This window comes from Rhincodon typus, chromosome 45, assembly GCF_021869965.1.
Source record: "Rhincodon typus isolate 14 chromosome 45, sRhiTyp1.1, whole genome shotgun sequence".
NCBI classification, from domain to species: Eukaryota; Metazoa; Chordata; class Chondrichthyes; order Orectolobiformes; family Rhincodontidae; genus Rhincodon; species Rhincodon typus.
The window spans coordinates 10,230,436-10,257,640 of NC_063376.1; positions in this window are offsets into that span (position 1 = coordinate 10,230,436).

The window sequence follows — 27,205 nt, forward strand, 5'->3', positions numbered from 1 at the left end:
GTATGGGTGATGCAGAATGACTTCAGAGAGATATTGACAAGTTGGCCAATTGGACAGACCTTGAGAAATGAATTTCAATTGAGCAAAATGTGAGGTAATGCATTTTTATAGAAGAAATACTGAGACACAATACAGGCTTAATGTTACAACTTTGAGGGGAGTAAAGGAGCAGAGGGACCTTGGGGTTCACCAGTGATTCTCTGAAGGTAGCCAGGCAAGTTGAAGCATTTGCTAAGAAGGTTTATAGGATTCTTGAATTTAGAAATAGATGCATGGAGTATAAAAGCAAGGAAGTGGTGCTACACCTATACAAATCTTTAGTCTGACCACATTTGGAGTGTTCAGTTCTGAGCACCTTATTTAAAGAAGGATGTTAATGCCTTGGAGAGTTCAAATGAGATTTACCAAAATGACACTGGGAATGAAGGATTCTAGATTTGAGCTGATTTTAGAGAGAGTGGGCTTATTTTCTTTGAAGCAGTGAATATTAAGGTTTTATTAAGACCTTATTAAGATGTCCAAATTTTGAATTTAGTTTTGAAGAGGGTAACGAACATTGTTTTGTTGCACTTGTTGGGTTTGCCAATAACCAGGGATCACAATTTCAAGATTGTCAGCGAGAGCTAGGAGTGAGATGGGGAGAAACTATTCAGTTTTTAGGATTTGGAATCTGCTGCCTGGGAGACTGATTGATGCAGATTCACTAAGAAATTTCAAGAGAGGATTGGATATATATTCGAAAGTGATGAAATTAGAGGGCCATGGAGATGAGGGGGGAGAGTCCAAATAACTGGATACCTTTTTCTGGAGCTGATATAGACATGATGGGTCAAATGGCCTCCTTTTTATACTGTAAATTCTACGATGCGAGCATCATTGACTAGGCCTACAATAGTTGCCCATCCCTAACTACTTAGAGTGCAGTTAAAAGTTAACTATATTTGCTGTGGGTCTGGAGTCATAGGTAGGACAGATTGGGTAAGCACAACAGATTTCTTTCCCTAAAGAACATTAACTAATCACATTGGGACTTTTACAGCAATTGATAGTAACCACAATTGCCACAGTTTTTAACACTGGATTTTTCTTGGATTCAGTTTCGCCATCTGCATCATTATATTCAAACCCATGTTGCTAAAACATTAGCCTTGGGTTCTAACTTGGTAGCCTAGTGACATCACCACTACAGCATGGTCTCCTTCCACCCCCCACCAAGAAAAAAATGGGTATTGTTGGGCAATCACCAACTGTTCAACCCCAGCCAATCTCCAAATTGTTATTCCTTTTGTATTGAGCCATCAGTTTAACCATTTGTCTCAATGGTGCATTGACATAACTGTTCATGGCGTGAAAGGAGCTCTTTCAGGCTTTCATTGTGATTCATTCAATAGAGTGTGGTAAACTTAAACCCTAAATACTGGGTGCCTGTGCAAATGAATGATTCTGAGCGGTACATCTTGGTCCATCCCTGATCAATGATTGGCTGGTGTATATCTTTAGCAGTGCTGTGTATACGAAGGGTGAGAAAAGAAATGCAACATGGTTCCTGTCTCCTGACTGCAAAAGCCCAGCCTCCAAAACATTCCGTCTGCCGGTCAGGTAGCCCATTGTCCAGGAGAGAAGGAAAATGTTACAAGTGACTTGGAGATCTGAGAACTGGAAGATGATCATAAGATGTAACAGCAGAAATGTGCCATTCTCAAAGTCGCGTCAACTCTACCTTTCATGAGATCGTGGCTGATTTGACAATTCTCGATTCTACTTACCTGCCTTCTCCCCATAATTTTTGATTCCCTTACTGATTAAATATCTGTATATCTCAGCCTTGAATATACCTAATGAGACAGTCTTAACAGCCCTCTGGTAGAGAATTCCACAGATTCACTGCCCTCAGAAGAAGTGCCTCATTTGTTATAAGTGGGAGTTACCTTTTTTTACGAGATGATGGCATCTGGTTTTTGACTTTGCCAGAGGGAAAACGATCCACATCTATCCTGTCAAGTCTCCTATGGATCTTGTATATTTCTCTTTTAATAAGACAGTTCCTGCAGACCCGGCATCAATCGAGGGAACCCTCTCTCCAATGCCAGGGCATCTTTCCTTTTTAGATAAGGGCCCCAAAACTGTCCACAGCATTTCAGCTGTGGTCTGACTCATGCCTTTAATAGTTTTAATCTTGACCTTGCTATTTTTATACTGCATTTCCTCTACAATAGAGGAACTCTATTTGTCTTGTCTAGTACATGCTTAACTTGGATGCTAACATTTTGTGAATTGGGCACAAGGACTGTTTAAATCTCCTCTGCTGCAGCTTTCTCCCTTTAAGTAATATTCAGCTCTATTGTTGAAGTGCGTAAGTTCACATTTTCCCACATTACATTCTTTCTGCCAAATGTTTGCTCACTTGCTTAACCTGTCTGTATCCCTCTGCAGACTAAGTCATCATCACTTACCTTGCCACCTATCTTTGTTATCTGCAAATATGGCTATAGTCCGTTCACTTTCTACATCCAAGTCATTAATATATATTTCTAAATAACTGCAGCCTTAGCACTAATCCCTGTGGCACACCACCAGTTACAGGTTGCCATTCTGAAGATATCCCCCTTATCCTAATTGTTAGTTAGCCAATCCTCTATCCATGCTAACATAGCACCTCCAACACCATAGGCTCTTAAGTAGCATAATGCCTTTGAACATCCAAATATATTACACCCACTGCTTCCCTTTTATCTATCCTACATATTCACATAGTGTAGGGATTCTATGGAAACAGGCCCTTCGGCCCAACAAGTCCACACCAACCCTTGGAGCATTCCACCCAGACCCATCCCCTTATAACCCACCTAGGCTGCACATCCCTGAACACTACAGGCAATTTAGCATGGCCAATCCACCTAACCTGCACATCTTTGAACTGTGGGACGAAACCAGAGCACCCGGAGGAAACCCATACAGACTGTTGCCTGAGGGTGGAATTGAACCCGGGTCCCTGGCGCTGTGAGGCAGCAGTGCTGAGCCACCATGCCATTATTACCTTCAAGGATTCCAGAAAATCTATTGGGTGTGATTTCCCATCATGAAGGTATGCTGACTCTGCTTGAATGATCTGTTGTCGCATTCCTGACTCCGCATTTTCCCAGTAATAGACATTAAGTTAACTTGCCTAATGTTTCCTGTCTTCATCTTCCCTAGTCTTACATTTGGCACTTCTCCAATCATCAGTGAATTTTCCAGAATCTAAGGATTCTGGCAAGATTATTACCATTCCATCCAGTATCTTTACAGCTACTTTTTAATATCCTAGGATGCATCCCAACAGGTCCAGGATCTTATTGGTATTTAGCCTCAATAGTTTCTCTAGTGATAGTTATTTATTTCCTCTCATTTTGCTCCTTGATTATTTAGTAATTGTGAAATGTTATTAATGTCTTTACTGTGGAGACTGATGCAAAACCTTTATTCAGCTCCACTGCTATTTCCTGGTTCCCCATTTTTATTTTGTTTTCTAAGAGGTCTGTGTTCGCCTTGACTTTTCTATTCCATTTTATACATTTAAAGAAGCTCTTGCTGTCCATTTTGGTATTGGTTCCACTCAAAATTGATCATTTCTGACTTCACTACATTTTTGGTCATTTTACTAACAACCTGTTATCCAGCCCTGTCACAGATGTCTCCAACCTGAGCCTTTGGAACTGATGAGTCACCTGATGTTATGGGAAGCCTTCCTCAGCCTTGTCAATTGACATACTGTGTGTGGCAGAACAGGCAATTGCTCCTCTATTGACCCCTCTGCCCACACCTGACCTGGACTTCCAAGACACCAGGGCATTTCCAGCCCATACCCAACCCCGTTGCTTGAATCAGGCAAGTTAGAATGAGCAGTTGAAAGGGTGGCTGAGGGGAAAATAACACCTCAAGATGGTTCACCTCCCTGTGAGGACAACATTAACAAACCACAGGCTGCCTGCATCAGGGAAGAAGCCTGCATTAAGCTTGCCATGTGAGCAGCCTGACCCAATCTCACAGAAGAAGTAAGTATGAATTGAATTCCTCTTGTGCGTTTTGGATCCTTCAGTACCATGTGCGGAAGATACTAAAGCTTATTAAATGTTGCAAATCAAAATGTTCAAAGGTTGTACAGGATGTTGATGAGGCCTCTTCTGGAATACTGTGTCCAGTTCCGGGCACCCAGTTATAGGAAGGATTTATTAAGCTGGAGAGGGTTCAGAAGAGATTTACCAGGACATTGCCGGGTATGGAAGGTTTGTGTTCATAGAATCTCTACAGTGTGGAAGCAGGCCATTTGACCCATTGAGTCCACACCAACCCTCCAAAGAGTATCCCACCCCTTCCCTGTAATTCCCATGGCTAACCCACCTAGCCTGCAAATCTATGGTCGTTATGGGCAATTTAGCATGGCCAATCCGCCTAACCTGTACATCTTTGGATTGTGGGGAGAAACTAGAACACCTGGAGGAAACCAATGCAGACATGGGGAGAATGTGCAAAATCCACACAGATATTTGCCCGAGGGGGAATCAAACCTAGACCCCTGGCTCTCTGAGGTAGCAGTGCTAACTGCTGAGCCCCTGTGTCACCACTAAAGACTTATAAAGAAAGGTTGGGTAAGCTGGGACTTCTTCACTGGAGCATAGGAGGTTGAGATGTGACCTTATAGAAGTTCATAAAATCATGAGGGGTATAGATAGAGTTAATGGTAGTTGTCTATTCCCTAGAGTGGGGGATTTCAAGACTAGGGGGCAGATTTTTAAGATGAGGGGAGAGAGATTTAAAAAAAGATAAAGGACAAATTCTTTACACACAAAATGGTTTGCATGTAGAATGAACTTCCTGAGGAAGTGGTGGGTGTGGGTACAATTACTACATTTAAAAGACATTTGGATACATGAACATGGAGGAACATGGGCCAGAAGCAAGCAGTTGGGGCTAGTTGTTTACTTTGGGATTATGTTCAGCATGGACTGGTTGGACTGAAATGCCTGTTTCCATGCTGTATGACTCTATTTGAAACTAGCCTGATAATTTACATAAATCTTCCCCTTGCAGTCAGCTGTGGTTTTATTTAACTTGTTTAAGCAGTTTAAACTGTTCAGTCTGGAAATATCCTAAAGGAGGATGTGCAGAGGGAATTTTTTCATCCTTGGGACACGGATGTCACCAGCAAGGCCAGCATTTATGCTTGCAGTGCTATACTACTCACTCACTAGTCTGACATCCCTGCTGCTCCCATTCCATTCACTTTTCAATTATATGGTTCTCCCAGTTCACTCCACAGTAATGCTGACTGCACTATACTGCTCCCAGTATTATCTGTCTCTAGATATCATGAGAAGCTGATGGCCTGTCTCAGGGTAGAGACTTGGGATTAGTGATGGGACAAATCTCTCATCTGGTGTAGAATAACCCACTACTTGGGAGACCATGTGATTTGAACATTGCACACCCATTTTATTGGGCAGGATTGGGTGCGTAGCTTGTGCAACCTTATGCCATGTTCACTCAACGTGTTAATTATTGCCATCCCACATACGTCTGCTTCCTGGAGATGGGAGGAAATGGTGATGGTCTTGACTGATATGAGATTGACAGTGCAGCAGAGGTTGCTGGGTTCATTAAGGCTGCCCCACATTCACAATGGGCTGTAGTGTCACAACCAGAAACATCCTCCCACCGTCAAAAATTATCTCAAAAGGCAAAAGCTGGACAAGTACGGGAATTCAAGCAAAGTACTGTGGATGCTGGAGATTGGAAATAATAGTGGTGGAGAAACTCGGCACATCTGGCAACCTCTGTGGAGAGAGAAGCAGCATTGATGTTTTAAACCCAATGTGACCTCTTTGGAACTGCTGGCTTTTAGTGGCTTAAAGGGAGTGTTTGCTGAGCTGTTAACTATATTTTCTTCATGGAGAACCGTGCCAACACCTCTAGCCTCTCTTCACAATCTCCTCATCCCTGGCAACCTTCTGGTAAACCTCCATTGTTTCCTTTCCAAAATCTTTTTGTCTCTCCTGAAGTGTAGTGACCACAAAGCACTGCAAGCCAATGGCAATCATAGAGACAGTAGGAGGCATTGAATCTTTTGAATCTTTTCTGCTATTTGGTTAGATCAGGACTAATCAGGCGCATTTGACCTTTCCAGATATTGTCCCATAATATGTCTGTAGTCATTCAATTTTGAATGCATAGTAGCGATTTTGCCAACAGATGAATAATTCTCATGCATCTCAGTACTTGATGATGGTGAATATAATAGTTAGCATATTTTTGGAGGGCAGAGCCCTGTAATCAGTCTGTAGTAACATCACATTGTTGTTGACAGGCAGCAGGCTTTCATCATTGATCTATGAACTAGTGACCAGTTATCAGCTGTCTGTTGCAGGCCAAATCTCATTAATACACAGCCGTCTGGCTCCACTCTTTCCCCATTGTTAACAGCAGTTTAAACAGCACTCACAATGTGTGTCAGTAACTCATTTTTAAAAGTTATGTGGTGCTTCCTCAATTCTTGGCTTTAAAACTAGCTGTTTTCCATTTTCAGTCCCATCAAAAATACAGAAAAATAAAAGATGTGGTCTTTACAAGTGGTATGCGCAAGAAATGGTAGAATAGGAATTAAGCATGGGAGAAGTTGATAGAGAAAATGTTCTTTTTCTGGAAAAAAAAAAGAATATTTGCCTTTTCACGGGCTTCTTTTTGTTTTGCAGTGGCAATTCTACACCAGAGAGCAATCCTTTATATCATTGCCTCCACCACTACCTCTGGCAGCACGTTCCAGGCACTTACCACCCTCTGTGTGTAAAAACAAAGGGGCCTCTCACATCTTCTTCAAGCATACCCCATTTTACCTTAAACCTATGTTTGCTATATTTCTAGGAAAAGACTCCAACTATCCATTCTGTCCATGCCTTACATAAGTTCGTAAACTTCTAGCAGGTTGACCTCAGCCTCTGATGTTCAACTGAAAACAATCCAGTCTCTCCTCGTACCTAATACGCTCAAAACCAGGCAACAACCTGGGAAACTGTTTCTGTACCCTCTCCAAAGCCTTGTGCTAGTGATGAAGGCTGGAACTGTATGCAGTATTCCAAATGTGGGCCTAACTAAAGTGTTATACAGCCGCAACAAGACTTGCCAATTTTTATGAGAGATAGCAAGAACTTCAGATGCTGGAATCAGAGACAACACAGTGTGGAGCTGGATGAACACAGCAGGTCAGGACCCAAAACGTCAACTTTCCTGCTCCTCTGCTGCTGTCTGACCTGCTGTGTTCTGCCAGCTCCATACTGTGTTGCCAATTTTTATATTTTGTCCCCTGACTGATAAAGGCAAGCAAGCCCAAAGATGTGCAGGTTGGGTGGATTGGTTACGCTAAATTGCCTGTAGTGTCCAGGGGTGTGTAAGTTAGGTGGATTAGACATGGGAAGTGCTGGGTTACAGGGTAGGGGAATGGGTCTGGGTGGGATGCTGTTTGGAGGGGCGATGTGGAATTGTTGGGCCTGTTTCCACACTAGGGATTCTATGATTCAAGTACCTAGTTTGAAGATGAAATTTGGCTCCTCCCCTTTTCCATTCTGCAAATCACAGCAAACATTGGAGAAACAACATCTCATCTTCATACTAGACACTTTACAACCTTCTGGGCTCAATATTGAGTTCAACACCTTCAAATTGTGAACCCATTAGTTCCCTTTCTTTTAGTTTTGTTTGTTACCTTCTCTGTTACCCTCTCTCCCCTTCCCTCTCCCCCACCCCAGTGGGACTGCCTGTTCTTTCCAGTTAGACACACTGTTATTCTGCCATTCTCACATTCCCATCACTTGATCTGAACTGTCAACATCCTTCCTCCCATAGCACTCCAACCACCCCCCCTCCCCACTACTGCATAAATGCTGCTCCCTCCACATTTCACTTCAGTTCTGCCTGATCCGTGATCTCCAGTATTTTTTTGCTTTCTTTTTCAGATTCCAGTATCTGAGTAATTTATACCTACAATGGCCTATGCCTTCTTGACCACACCACTTGTGCTGCCGTTTTCAGGGAATTGTGGACCTGTACGCCTAGATCTCTCTGTATTTTGATGCTGCTAATGTTCTACCATTTATTGTAAACTTCCCCCTTAATTAGATTTCCCAAAATTCATCATTTTGCATTTGTTCAGATTAAACTCCATTTCTCTGCCCAAATTTCCAGCCTGTCTGTATCTTGCTGCATTCTCTGACAATCTTTGTGTCATTCGCAAACTTGCTAATCAGACCACTTACATTCTCCTCCAAAACATTTATGGGTACAAAATTACAAATAAGAGCGGTCCCAGCATTGATCCCTGCGGAACACCATTGGCCACAGGTCTCCACTCTGAATAACATCCACTGTTACTCTCTGTCCTCTATGACCAGAGGAGTTCTGTATCCATCTTACCAGTTCACTGTGGATCCCATGTAACTTCACCTTTTGTATCAGCTTATAATGTGGCACCTTGTCAAAGGCTTTGCTGAAGTCCATGTGGACAACATTCATTGCCCTGCCCTCATCAATCATCTTTGTCATTACCTCAAAAAGCTCAATCAAGTTTATAAGACACAGCATTCCCCACACAAGGCCACGCTGCCTATCTCTAATAAGTGCATATTTTTCTAAATGTGAGGAAATCATATCCCTAAGAATCTTCTCCTATAATACCGCTGATGTAAAACTCACCAGCATGTAATTTCCCAGATTGTCCCTGTTGCTCTTAGACAAAGGAACAACATTGGCTAATTTCCAGTCCTCTGGGACCTCACCTGTATCTAAAGATTTCATACAAGGCCCCAGTAATTTCCTCACCTGCCTCCCTCAGCATTCTGGGATAGGCCTCATCAGATTCTTGGAATCTGTCTACCTTAATGCTTTTCAAAACATCCAGCACCTCCTTTTTCATATTGACATGACCTAGAATATCGACATTAGAATTAGAATTAGAGTAGCCTTTATTGTCATATATACTCAATGAGTATAGTGGAAAGTTAATACCTCACCAATTATAGCACCGACCTAGATACAAAAGTGCTTAGGCACAGCTTCTTTAGTTACAAAGTCTTAGACAATAGAGAAATAAAATGTGTAGCATGACAGAAATGGAAGCTGACAATTAGCATTCGCACCAGGCCCTGGATCCAGACCATGCCAGTGACACACTATGTTGGGGGGCCAGAAGATCACCACTCCACACGGGCAAGTCACTGTGGCAGATCAGGGGGTTGTCATGCCACTGCAGGAGGGCACTGCCATTGGAAGGACATCTGCGAGAGGCTGGGAAGTCGCCATGCCACGCTGGGAGGCAGCTGTGCCAGGCCCAGAATTGTTGCCATAGGCTGGGAATTGTCAGATGCTGTGAGAGAAGGGAAGAAAAGAAGCGCTAAGAGGAAGAGAAAAAGAAACACAGCCCTCGCTAAACTCACCATCCAGCATGCCCTTCTCCTTTGTGAATACCGATGCAAAGTATTTGTTAAGAATCTCACCCACTTTCTCTGGCTCCGTGCATATTCATTGTGCTATCCTCGAGAGGACCTACCCTTTCCCTAGCTACTCTCTTGCTTCTTATGTATGTATGAAATGCCTTGGGATTTTGCTTCATCCTGTGTGCCAAGGACATTTCATGGCCCCTTTTAGTGCTCTTAATTCTTTGTGTGAGTTATTTCCCCTTATCTTTGAATTCTTTGAGGGCTCTGTCTATTTTCAGTTTCCTAAATCTTACATCATAGAAGCCCTTTGGTGGAAACAGGCCCTTTGGCCCAACAAGTCCACACCAACCCTCAGAGCATCCCACCCAGACCCATCCCCCTATAACCCACCTAATCTACACATCCCTGGACACTATGGGCAATTTAGCATGGCCAATCCACCTAGCCTGCACACCTTTGAACTGTGGAAGGAGCACCCGGAGGAAACCCACGCAGACATGGGGGAGAATGTGCAAACTCCACACAGATCTGAATTTTGGGGAATTTTGCCATTCTTACCCTTCATTTTCACAGGAACATGTTGGTCCTGAAATCAAATCAACTGGCCTTTAAAAGATTCCCCCCATGCCAGATGTGTATTTACCCTCAAACAGCTGCATCCCAATCTGCATTCCCCAGTTGCAGCCTAATATTGTGGTAGTTAGCCTTCCCTTAATTTATTACATTCACCCAAGGACTACGCTTATTCTTATCCATAAGCAATTTAAAACCTATAGAATTATGGTCATTGTTCCCGAAATGCTTCCCTGCTGACACTTTGATCTCCTGGCTTTGCTCGTTCCCCAATGTCAGGTCTAGAATGGTCCCATCCCTAGTTGGACCATTTGCATATTGTTTCAAAAAAATTGGCCTGGGCACATCTAACAAATTCCTTGCCATCCAAGCCCCTGGCACTAAGTGAATCGCAGTTAATGTAGGGGAAGTTAAAACCATCCACCACAATAACACTGTTTTTACATTTTTCCATAATCTGTTCCTCTATAACCCATAGCCTGTTGAGAGACCCACTAATCCCACCAATGTGATTGCACCTTTACTATTTCTAGGCTGTACCCATACGGCCTCGCTGGATGAGTCCTTCAAGGTGTCTTCCCTCAGTATAGCTATGATATTCTCCCTTATCAGTAATGCAACTCCCACACCTCTTTTTCATCCCTCTCTAGCTTGCCAGAAATGGCAAATGGAGCTTAATTCAAACAAATGCAAGGTGATGCATTTTGGGAGATATAAATCCCAAAACGATAAGCTGCCAGTCTTGTCCCTCTCTCAACCAAGTGTCTGTAACAGCTACAACATCATAGTTATATATATTAATCAAATTAATTCATCTGCCTTACACCTCAGACCACCAATCCTGTTGTGTTCACTAATCTCTCCTTGTCTGTACTTCCTCTTAGTCTTAATGGATTAAGTCTCTGACTTTTCCTCATCATTTTACTTGCTGACCTATTGCTCTGGTTCCTGCTTTCCACACCCGCCCCTACTAGTTTAAACCCTCCCAAACTGGCTAGCAAACCTCCCTGCCAGGATATTGATGTCCCTCCAGTCCTTCTTATAGAGGTCCCACCTGCGCCCAGAAGACATCCCAATGATCCACATACCAGAAGCCCTCCCTCCTACACCAGCTCTTCAGCCACGTATTTAACTGTATTATCTTCGTATTCCTAGCCTCACTGGCATGTGGCATAGGAAGTAATCCCAAGATTACAACTTTAGATGTTCAGCTTTTCTACCTCCTACCTAATTCCCTGAACTCTCTTTGCAGGACCTCATCTCTCTTTCTGAATATGTCGTTAATACTAATATGGAACAGAGCCTCTGGCTGCTCACTCTCCCTTCATGTGCCCACTCAGAGACATCCTTTACCCTGGCACCAGGGACGTAACATCCCATCCTGGAGTCTCACTCATGGCCACAGAAACACCTGTCTGTGTCCCTAAGTATCCCCTATCACTACCGCTCGCCTACACTTTGACCCTCTCTACAGTACAATAGTGCCAGACGTGGTGCCACGGGATCTGGCTTTTGCTGCTGCTTTCCTCCCTCCCTTAACAGTATCCAAAGCGGTTAACCCTGTTTTGAGACGGGAATAGCCACAAACGCCTCCTACCACTGCCTGCCTATGCTTACTCTTCTTCCTGGTGGTCACCCAAGTCTTCTCTATCTGTGTAGCTCTTACTGATGGTGTGACCAGCTCGCTAAATGTGCGATCCACATGATTCACTGCCTCAAGGCTGTGAGTATATCCGCAGTTCCAGGTGCTCCGTGCTGCAAGCTGAACACGCTTCCTGCATACGTAGCCAGAGTGGACACTGGAAGTGTCCCTGCTTTCCCACATATTGCAGGAGTTGCAGTCCCCAGGGCCAAATTCTCTAGCCATTTTGAACTCTATCAACTTACAGCCAACAATCCAGGAACTGATTATACAACCTGACCCACTAGTCACTAAACTCAGGTCTCTCACTCCTGCTGTCTATTCCTAGCAGACTACAATTACAGAAAGTAAGTGTTTTTATCGCAAAAGTATACGTTATTCATAATATTATCTTTATCTACAGTGACAGGTACTAAAGGAGTTCTGTACAGTCTTTGTATATCAAGAAAAGCAAACAATGGAAATTTGACATTCCCTGCAATTGCAAAAACCAAAGGCATTTCGCATGCAGGAGTGTATTTACATACATTCAGCCAGTGAGAGGGTCTGACAACTAAACAAACTCTTGTAATACTTAAGCAGAAAGACCTTAACTTATCTCCCCCGCAGCAATTGCTGCTCCAAGCTTTATTGCATCCCTCCGCATGAGGTCCTGGACCTTGGAATGTGCCAGTCTACAACACTCATAGAATCCCTACATTGTGAAAGCAAGCCATTTTGCCCATTGAGTCCCTACCACCCCTCCAAAGAGCATCCCACCCAGACCACCTCATCCCTGTAACCTTGCATTTCTCATGGCTAACCTGCCTAGCCTACACATCCCTGGATACAATGGGCAATTTAGCATGACCAACATTTAGACTGTAGGAGGAAACCGGATCACGCAGACACAGGGAGAATGTGCAAACTCCACACAGACAGTCACCCGAGAGTGGAATCGAACCCGGATCCCTGGTGCTGGGAGGCAGCAATGCTAACCACTGAGCCGGTCCATCTCAACACTTTAGGAAGATGAACAAGTTTTGCACAGATCAAAGAGCATCTTCCGCCAAGTTGATGGTCCTCCAGGCACGCTCGATGTTGGTCTCAGCGTGTGTCCCAGGGAACAGACCGTAGGGTACAAGAGTACTGCGTCACGGATCTGCTTGGGATGAACATCAACAAAAACTATTGCATCTCTCTCCAGATCTTCTTTGCAAAGGCACACACTCCAGCAGGAAATGTGTCACAGTCTCTTCACCCCCACAGCCACTTTGAGGGCAATATGTGATGGTGCAGCGAGACCAGACATATGTGAAGAATCTGACAGGCAGTGCCCTTCTCACCACCAGCCAAGCTATGTCGTGGTGCTTGTTGGAAATTTCTGGTGATGAGGCATTCTGCCCAATGACAGTCTGCTCAGGGAACCACGTGACAGGATGCACCCTTTCTGTTTCTCGTAGGGTCAGCGCTAAGAGTTTGCCACTTCCTGATGGACTTATGGTTAAGGATGTTTTCTTTCACAAACTTTTCCACGAGGAACAGGTGATACGGAATGGTCCAACTACTTGGAGCATTCTATGGCAATGAAGACAGGCCCATCCTTTGTAACACCCAGGACACTTAGAATCTCAGTACGCAGTGATACTTTGTGTTTGCGTACCGAGGGTCTACGCACAGCTTGATGCAGCCACACACAAAGAACAATCACCCCTCTGAGGCTTGCAGTCTTTCTGATGGACTTGGCAGAAGGTTCTATACAACTACACAAACAAGGCAGGAGAGAATGGGCAGGTCTGCCTGACTCCAGATGTGATGGGGAAGCTCTCTGATTCCCACCCGTTGATTGAGACTGCACTAACAATGTTGGTGAAGAGCAATCGCATCCAATTTCTGATTCCCTCCCCAAAGCCCATTTTGGAAAGAGAGCATGTGGGTGTGCGATATCCTGTCCAAGACTACAGAAGGTAAATACTTTATCACTGTCCAGGCCCCTGCTCACTCAGTTTGCAAACTTTGTTCCTGAGTAGCCAAGCCTATGCCTGCAATCCTGTAGCCAATCAAGCTGACGTTTCCCAGAACCGTCCTCTGTCACCATTCACCATGCCCTCTGTTGGATGCTCTTCCTCCTGCTAAGGACCAGGTCTTCATGATCCCCTTCTCAGTTGTGGTGACTGAACCACCCTCTCTCTCCAAGAATCCATCTTGCTCGCTTCTCACCAGTGCCCTCTGTTCAAATTCGTTGCTGCTAAACTCAGAGTGTGCAGCCTTGGAGATGTCCTCTTGGGGCACATTGCTTATGGCTTCAGTAGGATATTAATCCACAACTCAATAGAGGCTGGAACTTGGATCACTTGGTCGGAAGTCACATGACACCAGACTATAGTCAAACAGGTTTATTTGAAATCAGAAGTAACGCAGTGTGGAGCTGGAGGAACACAGCAGGCCAGTTCTTGCTATCTCTTTATTTCAAATCACAAGCTTTCACCAGGCAAAGGAGCAGTGCTCCAAAAGCTTGTGATCCCACTTTCTCCCTATTTATTTCAGAACCCCTTTTTCTGATGAAGGGCCTAGGCCTGAAAAGTCAGCCTTTCTGCTCCTATGATGCTGCTTGGCCTGCTGTGTTCATCCAGCCCTGCACCTTGTTGTCTCGGATTCTCCAGCATCTGCAGTTCCTACTATCTCTGATTTCAAATAAACCTGTTTGACTGTAACCTGGTGTCATGTAACTTCTGATTTTGTCCACTCGAATCCAACACCGGCATCCTCACATCTTAGATCACTTGGCCATGCTATCACAGCAAATATTTCTATCGAATTATGTGGTGAGACGCTTGTTCAGAAGAATTCTGTTGTGGCACAGCTGTCTGCTGAAGGCACTTTATTCTCCTTGCTATTTTTGTGAATTTGAAATGCATTTTGCCCCTGAGGAAATATGCACTGTGCTCCCTCAGTACTGCACTGTGGGCAGTGTAGCTTTCTATCGGTACTGTACTGAGTCAGCACCTCAGCTAGTGCAGTGCACTGTCGGTGCTGCACTCATGTAGCATGTTGGACAGTGTGGCTTTCTCTCAGGACTGCACAGAGCCAGAACCTTGGCAATGGCAGTGCTCTCTCAGAATAACATTGGTGCAGCACTTTGGACATTCAGTCTCTCTCAGTACAGCACTGAGGTGCCACCTTGGCTGGGACATTCCCCTAAAACAAAAGGCTGCCTCCTCATTCAGACTTTTCTATGTAGTGGAAATTTTTATTGATTTTATGATTTAATGACATTGAATACCTAGATTGAAATAGTCTTCCATTTCTTCCCTTATATTGACATTCCTCACCTTCATAACCTTCATAAGTCACTGAAAAAGAGAGAAACTTTTGAAAGAATCTTTTCCTGAAACAACATTGTTCACGTAGATGTGTTGTTTAGTAAAGCAGCCAATTGCATTTATATAGCACCTTGCATGATCTCAGGATGTCCCAAAGTGCTTTACAGCCAATGAAGTACTTTTCAAAGCCACTCACTACTGTAATGTAAGGGATGCACAGCACATCAAGATCCCTCAAGCAGCTATAAGGTCATCCGATCAATTGATTTTGGCTAGGTCAGTGCTGAACAGCCTTCCCTCAGATTTGGCCTTCTCCCAGTATTGGCTGGAGGATCTTTTACAGTTTATTCCACTAGGTCAGCATCTCAGGCAGTGTGGTTTTATCCGGGACAGTGCTTCAAACAGTGTAGCTCAGTCTCAGTACTGCACTAGGACAGTCCCTCAGCCAGTGTAACTCTCTGCACTGAGGGTCCCAGCTTGGAATAAGCCCACTAAATCCTGCTGGGCAGAGGCTACACAAGTGACTGTACCCTCCATTATCTGAGTCACATGTTTACAAGCACAAGGAGGGCTCACTCTGGAGCTGGAGTCCTTCCCTCCTCTCTGGGATTCTTGACAAAGCTTCCTTCCTGGGAACCTCAAATTACTGATTGAGGTTCTGTGTATTTCCTACAGTACAACAGTGACCACGCTTCAGTTTTAAAAGACTCCCTTTGGCTGTAAGGCACTTTAAGATGTGCTTGCTAACAGTACAGTAAACATTCATTATGTTGAGGTATACACAAGAAAAGGGCATTGATTGATTAAGTATGATATAAAGTTTTTGCATGTGGGAATATTTGAGGCATTTCACAAATGATGGGCATTATAAAGGCAGGTGTATATTATCCCACTAAAACAAATATTTAATTTAATTTAAGACCCTTCTTCAGAAAAAGGGTCTTCTGAAGAAGGGTCTAAGCCCAAAACGTCAACCTTCCTGCTCCTCTGATGCTGCTTGACCTGCTGTGTTCATCCAGCTCTACACCTTGTTATCTCAGATTCTCCAGCATTGGCAGTTCCTACTATCTCTGTTTAAATTAATTTAATAAGTTTTGACAAATTGATTTTTTGTTACATTGGCCCCTTTAAGAATCTGGTTAATTTGTTTAAAGGGGTAAATTTGGAGAGAATAATGACAGGTTTCTGGGGACACTGAGGTTTTAGTCAGTGTTCTTGGAGAGGAAGTAACTGATGACCAGCAGCTTGAAGCTTTCCATGACCAGTGGGAACTGCCGGGGTGACAACCAAACGATATTATTTTAACAAAAACAGAAGTTGCTGGTAAAGCTCAGCAGGTCTGGCAGAAGAAAAAAATCAGAGTTAATGTTTCGGGCCCGGTGACCCTTCCTCAGAACTGAACAGAGCTGTTCAAACCTGGACTATTAACTCTGATTTTTTTTCTTCTGCCAGACCTGCTGAGTTTTTCATCAACTTCCATTTTTGTTCCTGATTTACAGCATCCGCAGTTCTTTTGGTTTTTAATTAGATATTATTTTAACTTTGACAGGCTTTGTTTTGAAGGTTTGTTTGCAGGGGTTGGTCTTCAGTTAATTACTTAATTTGTTAATCGGCAGGCTGGAGTTAAGAAACAGATAAGTCCACAAATTACTGGAATGACAGAATGGGCTTGAGGGCTCAAATGGCCTTTTCCTGTCCTTTACAGAAAGAAAAATCCATCCCATTAATGGTCAGCCTGTTTCTGAGTAAGGGTAGGGAGAGTGGGAGTGTGTCCTCCCTCAAACCTCACCTCATTGTTCTCTGGCATTGCCCGATGTGTCCCTGTACCTTGTCCCTCACCCATGCCCATTAACGTCGGGACAGAGATTTGACTGAGCTGCTGGAGATACAGTGCGATGGAAAGTTACAGGGATGCTGCCAGGGCTTCAAAATTGTAGCTATGAGGAAAGATTGGAAAGGCTGGAGGTCATTGTATTAAAATCTGGGTTGATCTGTAAAAGGAGTGGACACAAGGATAAACCTTCCTCATCCAGAGAATGGTGGGGAGTTGGTGGGAGTTGGTGGGACGTTTGGAAATTGCTGCACCATTTTGGTGGCGGAGTTGTAAACCCCGGGTCTGACTATGAAGCAGTTTCACTGGCAAGGCTACGGATCTAAGGGTGGGCGAGCTGGATTAGTACAGGCAGCTGGCTCACGATGGGCTGAATGACCTCTTATTGTGCTGTAATGTGCCTGTGATTCTAACCTGATCTGCAGAGGATGACAACCGGTCTGGCATGAAGCAGCACACTAATGATGGTCGGGTTATTGGTGGTGGGGGTTGGTGTGGGGTGGGTAGCAGTGGGGAGGTCCTAGCTGGATTTGAGATGGAGGAGTGTTGAAGGGCGGTACGCCGTAAAAGGGGTGCTGGCTGTCAGCATCTCCTCCGCTGTCTCCGAGATCTGGGTGGTGTTTGAGGTCGATAGTCTGGAAAAGAAGATCACTGGATTACTGAGTGTCAGCAAACGGATTGAAGCTGGAATGGGAACACCTCTGCTCCCAGGCCTTGGAGAAGCTATTGAAACACCCAAAAACAAGTGTTAGCTAGGTTCCACCCTCCCCCAACCAATCAACAAAAGGAGGATCCACTCAACCCATCCTGCCTGCTGGGACCCTTGCCTGTCCCCATGCCTCCTCCCTCAGCTTCTAAAGTAGGGTGAGTCCATGCACCCATGGGTGCATGCTAAGGTCACCGCTGTGTTCATTCCATCAGTCCTTGTGCTCTTTGCTTGAGCGCTCAATGCAAGGCACCTTCCTTCCTATAAATCTGACGCCCCCACCACTTTACACATTCCCAACCTTTCCCATTCACTAACAATCATCCAGCACACAATGAGGCAGCTCACCACCATCTTCCCAAAGGGAAACGTCAATGTTAGGGCAACAGTAGGCTATTAGACTGCTATTAGATAATCATGGCTGATTATCGGGCTCAATACCCTAACCCCAACCTCCCATCATACCCTTTCATCCCTTCAGCCATAAGAGCTACATCTACCACCTCCTTGAAAACACACAATGTTTTGGCCTCAACCACTTTCTGTGGTAGTGGATTCCACAGGCTCACCACTCTCTGGATGAAGAAAATTCTCCTCATCTCAGTCCTAAAAGGTTTATGCCTTATCCTTAAACTATGACCCCTGGTCCTCACCATCGGGAACATCCTTTCTGCATCTGACCTGTCCAATTCTGTCAGAATGTTATAGGTTTCTTTGAGATCCCTCCTCATTCTTCTAAACTCCGATGAATACAATCCTAACAAAATAAATTTCTCCTCTTACGTAAGTCCTCTGCTATCCCAGGAATCAATTTGGTAAACCTTCGCCACGCTCCCGTTATAGTAACAACATCCTTCCACAGATAAGGAGCCTAAAACTGCACACAATATTTCAAGTGTGGCTTCACCAATGCCCTGTATAATTGCAAGAAAACATCCTTGTTCCTGCACCCGAATCCTCTCACTATGAAGACCAACATACAGCTTGCCTTATTTACTGCCTACTGCCCCTCCACATTTACTTACAGTGACTAATACATGAGGACATCCAGGTCTCTTTAAACACCCCCCTCTCTCAATTTACAGCCATTCAAATAATAATTTGCTTTCTATTTTGGCTACCAAAGTGGATAACCTCACATTTATCCACATTATACTGTATCTGCTGTGCATTAGCTCACTCACTCAGCCTGCCCAAATCACACTACCACATCTCTGCATGCTCCTCATAGCTCACCCTTCCACCCAGCTTTGGGTCATCTGCAAATTTTTAGATATTACATTTAGTTCCCTCATTTAAATAGTTAACATATATGAGAATAGCTGGAGTCATAGCTAGTACCTCATTAGTCACTGCCTACCATTCAGAAAAAGACCCATTTATTCCTCTTCTTTGTTTCCTCTCTGTTAACCAATGTTCTATCCATCTCAATATTCTACCCCCAATTCCACACACTTTAATCTTACATATTAATCTCTTGTGTGGGACTTTGTTGAATGCCTTCTGAAAGTCTAAATAAACCCCATCCATTGGCTCCCACAGTCAACTTTATCAGTTACATCCTCAAAGAATTCCAGTAAATTTGTCAAGCATGATTTCACTTTTGTAAATCCATGCTGACTGTGTCTGATTCTACGACTGTTTTACAAGCAGTCCACTATAAAATCCTTGATAATGGATTCTTCCCTGCTACCGATGTCAGACTCACTGCTCGCTAATTCCCAATTTCTCTCTTACTCCCTTTTTAAATAGCAGGGATACACATTAGCTACCGTCCAATCTATAGGAACTGTTCTAGAGTCTAAAGAATCTTGGAAGTTGACCACCAATTCATTCTTTATTTTTAGGGGCACTTCCTTAAGTACTCTGGGATGTAGATAATCAGGCCCTGCGGATTTAAATCCTATCAATTTCTCCAACATCATTTCCCTACTGATACAGATTTGTTTCAGTTTCTCCTTCTCACTAAACCCTGTGTTCGCAATCGTTTCTGGTATGTTATTCATGTCCTCCTTTGTGAAGACAGAGCAAAGTATGAACTTAGTTCGTCAGCCATTTCTTTGCTCTTCATTACAAATTCCTCTGTGTTTGTCTGTAAGGCACCTATATTACTTTTCATTTCTTATGTTTCCTGCAAGTTTATTCTCAGAATCTATTTTCCCCTTTTTAATCAATCCCTTGGTCCTCCTTTGCTGATGTCTAAATTGTTCCCAGTCCTCAGGTCTGTTGTCTTTTTCTTGCCAATTTGTATTTTTTTTTGCATTTAATGCTATCTCTAACTTCTGTCATTCACCATAGTTTGGTCACTGTTCTCTTTGCACTCTTGCACCAGACAGGAATAAACAATTTATCACCCATCCTCTCTTTGAATGTTTGCCATTGATTATCCACATATGTTCAGTAACAGCTCCCAATCTATCATAGCCAACTCAGGCCTCATATCATTGTAGTTTCTCTTAAAAAGGTTCAGGGCCCCAGTCTTAGAATCAGCTGCTTCACCACCACCTACTCAAGGGCAACTAGGGATGGGTAATAAATGCTGGCCAGCTAGCAACACCCACATCCCACAAATGAATAAATAAAGCATTTCACCTTGATGAAGAATGCTATCATATTATGATCACTCATCCCCAAGGGGTCTCTCACAACTACATCATCAATTATTCCTTTCTCATTGCATTATATCCAGTCCAGAATGGCCTGTTCTCTGGTTGGTTCCTCAGTGAATTGATCCGTAAAACCATCCCATATACACTTAAAGAATTCTTCCTCTATGGTATTGTGACTAACTTGAATGAGCCACCCATAATTACAGATGTTCCCTTACTGTGTGCACCTCTGATTTTCTGTTTAATGCCATTCACAACATCACTGCTACAGTTGGCGGTCTGTATACTACTCTAATTTTTTTTGCTTCTTGGTATTTCTCAATTCTACCCACATAGATTCTACGTTGTCTGAGTGAATGTCCTTCCTCAGTATTGTGTTTATCCTCTTTCACCAATAATTTAACTCCCTTTCCTTTTTTGTCCATCCTTCCTAAATACTGAATACCCCTCAATGTTCAGTCCCATCCCTGGTCACCCACCAGTTATGCCTCCGTAATCACAACTATATATTTGTTTACATCTATTTGCACAATTAGTTTATCCACTTTATTCTGAATGCTCCATGCGTTCAGGTCAAAGCCTTAAGGCTTATCTTTTAAAAGTTCCTTATCCCATTCCCACCATTGTTTACTGTAGCGTTGTTTAATTCTGGTCTTTGATTCCCCTGTCTATCACTTCTGTTATTCCCCTTTCTGTCTTTTGTTTTTGTCTTTGATTTCCCTTCTTCTGACTCCTTGGATCGGTTCCCATCCCACAGCCAATTTAGTTTAAACACTGTCTGATCACTCTGGCAAATGCTCCTCCTTAAACCTAAGAGGCTCCACAAACATCCCAACTCTTAATCGGAGTATGCCCAGCACATCAGGCAAGAAAACAGTCTTTGGCTAGACGTGCCAACTGGATGATCCATCTCGACTTCCACCTCAGGTCCTTAGCATTATAGATGTCAGTCTTCAGCTCAGGAATTGGACTGGATTCACTGCATAAACACACTGGCCACAACAGCAGGTCAGAGGCTGGGAATCCTGCAGCAAGTGACTCACCTCCTGACTCCCCAAAGCCTGTCCATCATCTACAAGGCGCAAATCAGGATTGTGATAGAATACTCCCCGATAGAATACTCCCCACTTGCCTGCATGAGCGCAGCTTCAATAACACCCAAGAAGCTTGACATCCAGGACAAAGCAGCCCATTTGATTGGCACCACATTCACAAACATCCACTCCCTCCGCCACTAATGCTCAGTTGCAGCAGTGTGTACTATCCACAAGATGCACTGCAGAAATTCACCAAGACTCCTTAGACAGCACCTTCCAAACCCATGACCACTTCATATGAGAAGGGCAAGGGTAGCAGACACATGGAATACCACCGTCTGTAAGTTCCCCTCTGAGGATTCACTATCCTGACTTGGAAATATATCACCATTCCTTCAGTGGTGCCAGGTCATAATCTGGGATCTCCCCCCCCACACCAGTGTCATTATTGGTCTGCCTTCAGCACATGGACTACAGCAGCTCAAGAAGGCAGCTCACCATCACCTTCTCAAGTGCAAATAGGGAGGTGCAATAAACATGGGCCCAGCCAGCAATGCCCACGTTTCATGAATGAATTAAAAATAAACATGAAGGCCAGGTAAGGATTGCAGATTTCCTTTCCTAAGGGCCATTAGTGAACCAGATTTTTTTTGACAATTGATAATGGTTACATCATCACCTTTAGACCAGTTGTTTGTTCTAGGGTCCATGGTGGGATTTCAATCCATGCCCCAGAACTTTAGCCTGGGATTCTGGATTATTCCTCCAGTGACATTATCACTACATCAACGTATCCTCCGAATGTCAGAGATGAACCAAACAGAATGTTGGATATCTCAGAAAATAAAACAATTGTCAAGCTACAGAAAGGATTCAAACTTAATAAATCTTGAGCTGAACCGATAAATACACAACTGTAGGTTCAACAAATGATTTTATAGATTGCCAATCTATAAAAGAAGGCAAAAAGACTTTTGAAGAAATCCAAACAGGGTGAATGAACAAAGTCCTTGAAATGGTGAGGTTTAACAGATGGTACAGCCAAGGAACGGAGGCGAATTAAAAGTTGAATTATTTTATTGTTTTCCCCCTCTGTTTGAAAGCAGAACCCCCTTAGAGTTAAGGGAAGTATACTTTCTTCATGCTTTCAAACCTGAGGGATAATTGTTGTATCACATATACACACAAGCATAACAGGAAAAAGGAAGGTAATGAAAGAGTTTTACACACACACGCACACACGGATGTGAAAGCAACATTCTTGTAGGGAAGGTGATAAGGAAGGATGAGTGTGTTGGCTGGTTAGAGTAATGGAGGGTGACAGAGACAGTATGTAGAAGGAGACGGAGTCAGTTCACAGAGTGAACTTCCTACAATCCAATTAGCTGATACTGAAATACAAGGATAATTAGATACCCTATGTTCTCATACTTAGAGAAAGGACAATGGGACAATATAGTAACGTATCTTTGGAAATTTGTAAAAATCTATAGAGAGACACCTGGATGTATAACGTTAGCCAGACATGATATGGATGTAGGGGAATCAGAATGAATTAAACAAACTCCTTTTTGGTTAAGCCCAGAAACATGAGCTCAGGTAGAACTGAAAGTTCAACACAAGCTTGAAATCAGTCTATTAAAGCTGGTGAAAGCAGTCAGAGTTTGCTAGTGTTATTAATCCCTGACTTGCACTCTCTTCCTGGTGTGTAGTTGTGATAGATGCTAGCTGACTGTGTGTCCCTTTTGTTCTCGAATGTCTATGAATAAGAATGGCCTATGACTTAGATCTGGTAAGTGAATTGGTTATGGTGTCATTCACATTTGTTTCTTCAGCATAGGTGATAGAGGGATGGTAACCCCTGTATACTGAATGTACTCCCTGAGCTTCCTTGGACAATCAATCATTGGAGTTGCAACATCCTTGAGATAGAATATTACACAGTCCTTAAGGTTATTGATCAGATCAAATCTGTATGGTGTGCATGTGCTTGATTTAATTGTTTGATGTTCCACCATTGGGGTGGTGGTTTGACTGTCATGACTTGTGAAAATATCCGAGAGCTGTGCAGACCAGCAGTCCTGCCACAGCTGGCATCTACCTGGCAGATGATGTTGGGAAGCCACAATGCAGTGCGATTGTGCCAATGCATGGAATTGGTGATCTGTTACACATTTATGAGGCGTTCTCTTCTCAACTGCATCATGGAATGCCACTTGTCGAGGTATATATCCTTTAGTTGTGCAGTCAGCACTAGTTCCTGTGGTGGTTTTGTTTTTCAGGGAGTTGTTAACCTGTCTTTTCAGGATAGATGGCTTTGACGGTGGTGGATGTTTCAAAATGTCTCGTACCATTGAAGGCAAACATTGAATTATGGATTGGACATGGAGTGACATCTTCACTGAATTATAGCTGTTTACGCAACATATGCAACTTAACCTTGCAGATCAAGCATAACTGATCCCGAGAGTAGACCTCTGAGAAGCCTGATCACCCTCAGGAGTTTAATTCTCGGTTATTGCCTGTTTCAGTTTGTGTTGGTTTTGAAGCGAATCCTTGCTGCCAGTGTTGTGGTGCCTTATCATTTTGTCAGTCACTTGTGTATTGTTCAGGGGCCTGGTTTGGCTTTTGAAGGCAAATTTTCTGGCAGAGGTGATGTAAATGTCCTTTGGTGATGTAACATCAGACAATACCTATGCAGTCACGACAAACTGCATTTCTGACAGATCCTGCTGGCTTTGTGCACTATACTGAATGTAGCAATAGTCATGTCTGTAACCAAAACACGTAATGAATGTTGACCAGCCACTGTAACTTCATGCTGCTGTTCATCTCCCATGAAGAGGTCAATGGTCGAGCCCTTTATCTTGCCCAGCAGTCTTTCTTGAAGGCTTTAATTGGTGTAGAGGGGATTTCCAATTCATTTAACCCTTCCATATGAACTTTGGATAAATCACACTCATGCCCTTTGGTATGGCATCTTGTAACAAAGTCGTCAGTGGACTCTTGGGTTTTCTGTCTGTATGGCATGATTTGGAGTCTGTTAGTCCAGAAGTTGATTTGCATCTTGAACTGGTCTTCAGGTACTCGCTAATTCTTCTTTAGTTTTGTTTTGTTAACCATCTTCAGAAAGGTATGTTGATTCTGCAAAGCCCCTCCATACCAATAGCCAGTGAGCTTTTCTGAAGTCTGCTCTCTGGAGTAGTTATTGCTTGTTCTGCAAAGTAAAGCTCCATATGTTGCTTTAATTAGAGTCATAGAGTAATACAGTGTGGAAACAGGCCCTTCGGCCCAAACTGGTCCATGCTGACCATGGTGCCCACTCAGCTAGTTCCAATTGCCCACATTTGGTCCATATCCCTCTAAACCCTTACCATCCATGTACCTTTCCAAATGTTTTATAGATGTTGCTATTGTACCTGCCTCAACCACTTTCTCTGGCAGCCCATTGCATACATGCACCACTCTCTGCATGAAGAAATTTCCCCTCAGGTCCTTCTTAAATCTTTCCCCTCTCAGCTTAAACCTATGCCCTCCAGTTTTCAATTTAATGGCTGTAATTCAGTGAACATATTATTCACTGCTCAGTCCGTAACTAAATGTTCTCCTTCCATTTCTCATTTAAGGTCTTTTTAATTGGGGCAGAGTGCAGAGCTTGTTCCTTTCTTTCATTTGGTTTGCTTTTCTGGATTTTATTTTTCCTTCTCTTGCTTCAATACTATTTTGTTTTTCACTGCTGTGGCCCCTTTAATAAATTAGTGTTTTTCCCTTTGGGACTGTACCTTTCAGAAATAAAGGCCAGTAGTAGCAGGTTTTAGCCACTAGATGGTGTTCATATCAAATAAGGAGTGATGGTTTCACAGAAATTCTCTCTCAGCACCAAACTGAACAAACAAAATTGCAGAACCAACCAAACTGTGCTCAATGGTAAGCTTCTCAGTTCACAAAATCACTTTATCAGGTTTTAAAAAAAACTTTTTCTAAATAATGGGCTGTGTGCTTAAAATGAAGGTAACATTTGATTGCATTTTTAACTCTGTAAGAAGCAGGCTGATACTTTTTTTTTCTTTTAAATGAGATACAGATGTTTCTGAAGAAGGGTCCCGACCCGAAACATCAACTTTCCTACTCCTCTGATGCTGCCTGATCTGCTGTATTCCTCCAGCTTCACACTGTGCTATCTCTGACTCCAGCATCTGCATTTCTGACCATCCTACAGAAGTTCTGGCTGGATAGCACTTAACCTTGAAGAAGGAGCTAACACAATAGGGTGGCATGGTGGCTCAGTGGTTAGCACTACTGCCTCACAGTGTCAGGGACCCGGGTTCAATTCCACCCTCGGGCGACTGTCTGTGTGGAGTTTTCACGTTCCCCCTGTGTCTGCATGGGTTTCCTCCCACAGTCCAAAGATGTGCAGAATAGGTGGATTGACCATGCTAAATTGCCCATAGTGTTCAGGGATGTGTAGGTGGGTTGTAAGGGGATGGGTCTGGGTGGGATGCTTCAAGGTTTAGTGTGGACTTGAAGGGCCTGTTTCCACACTGTAGGGATTCTATGTAATAACCTCTTGACTAATTGATTTGCAGACTTGCGGTCATCTAAATTTGCTGCTGTTTATCTTCCAAATGCTTTGGAGGCCACAGCTGTCTGATCTTCAGTGAAGATTCCAAGTGTCTGAAAACAAGATCTTGGAGTCTTTCGCACTGGTGATTTCAAGCTGCCACTGCGTTCTGTTCTGTGCTCATGATCTGTCATAGATTCAGGGATGGGTGTTTACCTTCAGTGGGCTATTTGTACCTGATGAGGCAACATTTACAGTAGCACCCATAACATAAGAACTAGATGTGGGTAACATTGTTTTAACATATTCAGTAAGCATTACAGCCCCTCGTATCACAGGCAACTGCCGTGTCTGGGCTAATATTAAAGTTTAAGCCAGTGGCTGGCTGTGGCATCACCAGACAGATTCTGAGCAGACTCGCTCACTTTCAAACAGAGAGCTGCGTCTTTATGAGACTGAAGCAAGGGTTCAGAAAGTGTAGAACCAAACCTTTTAAATCAAAAAGCAGTCATTTTGGTCATTTGGCAGGGTTCCTGGGTGGATCATTTTAAACCGCACATGGTTGTAACAATGGATTTCTATCTCCCTGAGCAGGACAATGGTTCATTTCTATGAGATTAATAGCAAACCATTGGTACCACTTTAGGTATAATGAGCTTCAATTGCTTGCCTTTGTTAAAAGCTGGCTGGGAAGATATCTTGTTTACTGGCCTTTTGGTGTTTATGGACTGCAAAGTCCACAATACGGAGGATGATGTCTAAGTTTTGTTTTGGTAATAACTGGAATACTTCCAAAAGTTGTGGGAAATTTCCTTCATGCATCAGTTTGCAGCAGCCATGTTTTAACCCAGCAAATATCATTTTAAAATGTAGTCACATAAGTATAGGTTTTAAAGAGTTTGTGATTGGTCTTCATGTCTTGATGACATGACCCTGAGAGGTTTAGTATCCAGAGGAAGCCAGAAAATTTTATTAATGATTTTTATTCAATTCATTATTGTCACATGTACCTAAGTACAGTGAAAATTTTTTGTTTTGCATGCAGTACAGGCAGATCATACCAAACAAAGTTCATATAGTGATCGATCAGGGCAAGGAATACAATGTTATGGCTGCAGAGAAGGTGCAGAGAAAGCAAGATCAATATTAAATTTGAAACTTGGGAGGTCCATTCAGAAATCTAATAATGCGGAGAAGAAGCTGTTCTTGAACCTGTTGGTACGTGTGTTTAAACTTTTATATCTGCCGCCTGACGGAAGAGGTTGAAGGAGATTATAACTGGTCTCCCTGTTAAAGGAAGGGTATTATTAAGCTGTAGAGAGTTCAGAAGAGATTTACCAGGATGTTGCTGGGAATAGAGGTTTGAGTTATAAGGAGAGGCAGGACAGGCAGGGAATTTTTTCACTGGAGCATAGGAGACTGAGAGTATTATACAATCATGAGGGGTATAGATAAGGCAAGAGTCTTTTCCCTATGGTGG